At 43.4% G+C, this 6,000-nt stretch overlaps 1 pseudogene; it reads left to right on the top strand.

Annotated features, from left to right (window-relative positions):
- Window positions 1-752, top strand: LOC102112553 (E3 ubiquitin-protein ligase makorin-2 pseudogene; annotated as a pseudogene).
- Window positions 753-6,000: the final 5,248 nt, after the last annotated feature.

The raw sequence follows: 6,000 nt of genomic DNA, 5'->3' as shown, positions 1-6,000 counted from the left end.
ATGAGTGTGGTCCCACCACCACATGGAGCAAGCAGAGTAAGAGGATGCTCAGGGACAGAAAAATGTGCAGCTGGAGTGAAGCAGAAGTCCAGTGCCCTCCGAGTTGCTCTGTGCTGCAGTGACCAAAATAACAATCTGGAAGTGAAGCCCCATTACTACTTGGAAGCAATTTGCAGTGGACTGGAAGATCTGTGGGCTCCTGTGGTGACAGGGAGCAGCTGTGTCCATACACGGTGGAAGGAATGTGGCACTTGGGAGAGTGATGGGTGAGATATGTGGGCTGCAAGTGCTTCAGCCTTTCAGCCAGGAAGAGAGGGAGGCTCACAAGATGATTGCATGGCAACATTTGAGCTTGATATGGAGAAGGCCCTTGCTTTCCAGGCCAGCCAGGTCAAGGTGTGCAGCACCTGTATGGAAGTGCTGTGTGAGAAACCACCAGACTCTAAGAGGAGATTTGGGATCCTTTCCAGCCACACATACTTCTTGTCCTGCATCTGGCAGTGGAGATGTGCCAAGTAGTTCAAGAAATCCATCATCAAGTCCTGTCCAGAGTGCCAAGTAATATTCAAGTTTGTCATTCCCAGTGTGTACTGGGTAGAAAAGCAGAAGAAAAACGAACTGATTAAAGAATTTAAGCGGAGAGGGGAAAAAAGCCCTGCAATTACTTTGAAAAAGGAAAAGGAATGCACTGGTTTGGAGGAAAGTGTCTTTGGAAGGAAGTTTTGCAGGGAACAAAAGGGCTGAGGAGGTAACAAGGCTCTGCAGAAATGTTAGGTTCTCTGAGCAATTGTTCTGTATACTGGAATGCACAACAGGGAACTACTCTTTTCCAAACACAGTGACTGACTCTACACTATGGCAGGAGACCAGGGTCTTTGTTTCACTGTCAGCTGAGCTATTTCCACGTTCTGACTCATCTACGGCTGTTTCTACTCTGGTAAAAGCAGCAGCATTTGCAGCAGTGTTCAAGCCCTTACAGGTGAAAACAATTATAAGGCAAAAGTTTCCCTACAAGGTGCACTAGCCATGTGGAGTTTTTCACTTTTCTCCTTGTGGGTGTTGCCTCATGTGCGCAGCTCTGGGTATGTTCACAGCATGGCCATGGTTCTCTAGGACAGAGGGACACAAGTGACAGGAGGCCACAGTGATCATGTTCAAACCAGCCTTTCCTCGGGAACTTGGTGCCTCACAAATTGTCTCTGAGTCAACCTCAGGACTATTTCTCGCACTGCCTTCACCTTTCTGCACTCCCCATCCCTGTTGTGAGCGCAGCAGTCACTTCCTTCTCACTGTCCTGCGTGGTTCCTGCTCAGACAACCTTTAATTGCTACTTCTTCCACCTTCCCTTGAAGAACAGCACTTACATTGTATTTCCTTGTCAATAGAAAGCATAACTATTTTCAGCTACTTCTCTCTTCCAGCTTGGTTAAATCCCTGATGTGCTGATCTCAGACTGCTGAGCCTCGCTTTCCTCTTCTATGAGACAGGACAAGTGAAGCACCCAGAGGCTTGTAAATCCTGTCATCTATGCTGTTGCAGTAAAAAGCATTGTCGTTGAACACATCTTCCAACGATTTTGTTGCCATCAGCTGGGGATCTAGGAGGCAGATCTTACTTGGAAAGTGCTGCTAAATACCCAGAGAAAAGCAAATTTTGAATTCTCAGGGGTAAATATTTGTTCCAGACTCTCAAAAAAGTAGTGATTTGTGAACCCAGGTGTGGGAGGGTTTTTAGGGGTGACAGTGCCTGAAATTTTTCAGCAGAGTTTTTTCCTCTTGTTGAGACTTCTCATTAGCAAGCACTAATGCTCATGGGAGCAGCTACATGGGTATCCTGTCAAATGGAAGAGTTGGGGCAGAAACTCTTGTTGCCCTCCAGTGCAATCATTTCTGTTTTGTCTCTTCAAGTTCTGTTTCAAGTCATGGATGCCCCTTCGATCCTTATGGGACCATTCCATGAATGAATGAGCAGCTGCTTTCTGATTCTCAGCACATATTTCCCCTTTGTTACAGTGTTCTCATCAGGTCTGGTCACATTCTCATGCATTCTGATATTTCTGGTACTCTGCACTATCTTAGGAGAAATAAATTAATAAACTTCCTTGCATGCACACCTTTCCCTGTGCCCACTTAAAAACAAGTCCTGTGGCAAAAATTCTTCAGTTCTGCATTCAGATAACTGGTGATCTATGAAAGCAAGTTACAAATGAGGTTCCTAAACAGAATTTAATATAGCATTGCTATTACAGTGACTGTAACACAGTGCAGATTTGATGTTTTCCATCCAGAGTCACAAGAGTGTGCACTCTTATCAGACTATTTGATTATAAAATCCTTATCTCTGTTGCATTGTAAGCATTGGGGTAGCTTAATTTGCTGGTTAATAAACTCTCTTGGATGTCTATAGCCCTTTTATAACATCTAGGACTTCTTGAGTTTCATGGTTACCACAATGTTATATAGGGCTCATTCCTTCTATTCACAGGTCATTGTGCTAATAAATATGAGATAGATGCCTTGGGGCATTAACAAACAGGTGCAGCCCTACAGTGTGACAAGGAAATTATTTTGGCTGGGACTTTCCAACAGTATATTATCAGAGGGGACTGTATAAACAAGTCAGGGCTTGTTGGAAGGAAGCATGGGTATGGGACTTCATTCCTGGCTGTCATCCTACTTCACAGTCCACAAAACCTCTCTAAGACAGTGGATCTCTGAAGGCTGGAGGCAGCTTGCCTGTGTCTCTCTATGCAAACTGTGCTACTGAGGGTCTGTTCAGGGACTCTCCAGAGTGATGAATATGCCAAGTCACTCCAAGCTATTATACGAAAAAAGACCCTGGCACCAAGTTCTGCTTGCCAGAGACATGCAGACATTTAAATGCTATCGTGCAAGCCAAGATACAGCTCCAAGCTCTTTTAATTCCTGAAATGATCAGACAACTGCTGAATGTGATAAGGCAAGAATTTCAGTACAAAATGGACTAGGGAACAGGGAGGGCAGAGGAGAGAGACAGTAGACAGATACCAGGTAGGAGGTGCAGATGTTAAAGCTTTGATGTTCTTCCCTTCAGCGGAAAGAGTGGAGCTGAGATTAGCAGCATTGTGCTCAGTAATGGCATTATCCTGCTCGAAACACCAGGGGAAGCAGTTGTTCTGAATGTCACTGTGTCAAGGTACTTGATCCTCCAATCAGTTTGCTCTGTTTGAAACCAGATTAATATCTGAGACCAGGGCTGCACCTTTTATACTTGACAGATGGAGCTGGCTATTGTTTTCAAGAAAAATGCCTTCTTGCTGGCATGGCATTCCACTACTTGCCCCAGAGCAGTAGTGTGGTGTAAGCCAGCAGCTCCCACTGAAGGAGAAGCTGGACCATTTCTCTTCTAGCTGTGCTCTCATGGTACAGCCCTGGTCCAACACTGTCAGCATCCCAGGCATACCTCAGACATGACACTGGACAGCACACCTGAGCCTCAATGTTTTCACAGACACAGCAAAGCAGGAGAATGAGGAAGCCTCTGGAGAGATTCAGATGTGTTGTGTATATCCCAGACAAGCACTAGTGGTCCACGAGCTCTTTCCAGTGTAGCAGTGTTTTCCAGTGATTCACATCTCTCCTGTTGCTCATTTCATCTCCAGGAGATGTAAGTGCAAGGAGTGGCTTGTTCTGGTGGCTATCTCTAAAAAAATATGTATTTAATTACCTTGTAGGAGGCAAGATTGAAAAAACAGTCTCACTGCTCTGGGATCAGAAATCAGTGGAATTTATCACGGATCCCAGGTCCTGGGATCCTGCTCATTTTGTATTCTGAGATCAGCTTTGAGAAGACTCTTCTGTTTCCTACCCAGTCAAGCTTTACCATTATTGTGACAACCAGCTGTGCTGTGGCAGGAGAGAAGCTGTTGGCTGTAGCTTTCACCCCTAGCACTGTGCTGCCCTTTTCTACTGCAGTGAAAACTGTGTCCATAACTTCTGTCAGCCTTTTGAGGAAGCTTTAATCAGGGAGGGGTGAGCACTGCTGGGAGATGGTCAGGCTTAGCCTTCCTGAGGAACCTGATCCTGTTCTCCCCAAGGTCCTTGCTGCTGCAGCTACACAGTGACCAAATCTCTACATGTGCCAGGTAATGTACAGATATGTGTGGGCCTCCTGTCTGCACTGTAGGGCAGAGACATCAGATAGTGTCAGCCAGAGAATATAGGCCAAGACCTGGACTTGAAGATTCCCTTTCCTTGCTGGCTCTACATTCCTGACAATAATATTAAGTTATGGTGTGGGGTCACCCTGCAGTCCTGCTGTTTTAGTGACAGCTGCGGGGCAGCTGTGCTGAAAGATGCAGTTTCACAGCGACAGGAACATTTATCTTAATCCAGTTCACAGGTCTTGCATAGAAAATATTTTAGGGCACCCCAAAAATCATGCGTGACTGTTCTGAATTTTCAGGGATGCTGAACAGTGAGTAACTCCACTCGGTTTGGGAGATATCCATCTTCAGGTGTTCTTTTTAATCTCTTTATACCTCAGTTTTTTAATCATTCAGATGGGGAATGAGAAGCAGCATTTACCTGTCTCCCATGACATACATATATACTGTTGTTGAGGAGGCTTCACTACTGCTGCTGCTGGGAAAGTCTCAGATCAGAGCTGCACCCTCAAGTGTTGGAGCTTTGGGTAGCTTTTCCTTCACAAACCACATAGATCAAGTCAGGCTTGTCACAGTGAACAGCCTCAGCACAAAGCACACTCTAATTCCACTTTCTGATACCTTCTAATTCCACCTGATGATGCTTTCATAAGGGGCAGCTCCTTATTAATGAATGAATTTCCAATTCAGTGAAACATATTTCTGTATTTCACTAGTTGTAAAGGGATCTGAGCAAACACACTGCATTTGGAACAGTGAAAACATCCAACATGGATCAAATGCATCAAGATGCTCACAAAAGGAAGGAGGGATTTATCCTGATTCATTTCAGGAAGATGTTGTGAGTGTGCCACAGACAGATCATGCACAGGGACCTACAGGGTTTTGTGCAGGTAAATGGAGAACACAACTTACAAAGAGTGGGAGAAAACTCAGAATCTCTTTCTCAATGCCAGACCATTTTTCTGGCTCACTGAGGAGAGCTCCAGTTTAATTTGGAATAATGATATGTTATTCCTGATGTTCCCAAGGAAAGAAATTAGTAGGACCAAAATGTTTACTTAAAGAAAATATATTCTGGATCTTATGAAGAGTCAGACTACACCAAGACTTTGCTTTTATCAGCCAACAGCACTGTAGTCAATCCTCTCTAATACACTCTTAGGGCGATACAGGGCCTTGGGGAACCTTTCCTGGTCTTTTAGATGGTGATGAAATTGTTCTTTAGATGGGAAGTTGTTCAGCTCCTATGTTTTTCATCTTGACACAGTTTTTTAAATGGGTGCATTATCCATGGGAAGTTTTAGTGGGTTTTGGATACTTGCAGATATCCTATGCTGCTCTGTTATCAACTGGCAGTAAAGCTGGAGGTATTTCTTCTTCTGAGCTTTGAATGGTTATGTTTCCATTTCACTTTCTAAATCTGAATGAAATTAGAATTTCCAGTTTCAAAAGCTCTCCCCTTTCCTTTTTCAGCAATAAAGAAGAAATGGGAACACTTGCCTGGCCTGTTCTGCACTGTTCATTATTTTGTACAAATGTATCACTAGGTTTCTCTTCTTTATAAAGTCTCTACAGACAGGCTTTTAAACTGTGCTTCTTGTGATAGCTTTCATTATTTTAAACAGCTAACATATAATACTTTTATGCCTCATTTAGTAGAAAACTGCAAAGATCAAATTTCTATCTAAAATATTAAGCCTTGTTAACAGTTTTTTTGAAACAACTAAAATAGAGAAGTCATATGAATCATTGCTTCTCTTCTATTACTTAGGTAAAAAAAGAATAAATGTCTAGAAAATGTTTTCTGTAACCTTTTTGAAAGAAACATATTTCACTGACTGTAAAATATGTGC

Source organism: Pseudopodoces humilis, chromosome 17 (genome assembly GCF_049639895.1).
Source record: "Pseudopodoces humilis isolate 2021_Gansu_Grassland_sample_001 chromosome 17, ASM4963989v1, whole genome shotgun sequence".
NCBI classification, from domain to species: Eukaryota; Metazoa; Chordata; class Aves; order Passeriformes; family Paridae; genus Pseudopodoces; species Pseudopodoces humilis.
This window is presented reverse-complemented; position numbering and strand designations above follow the sequence as displayed.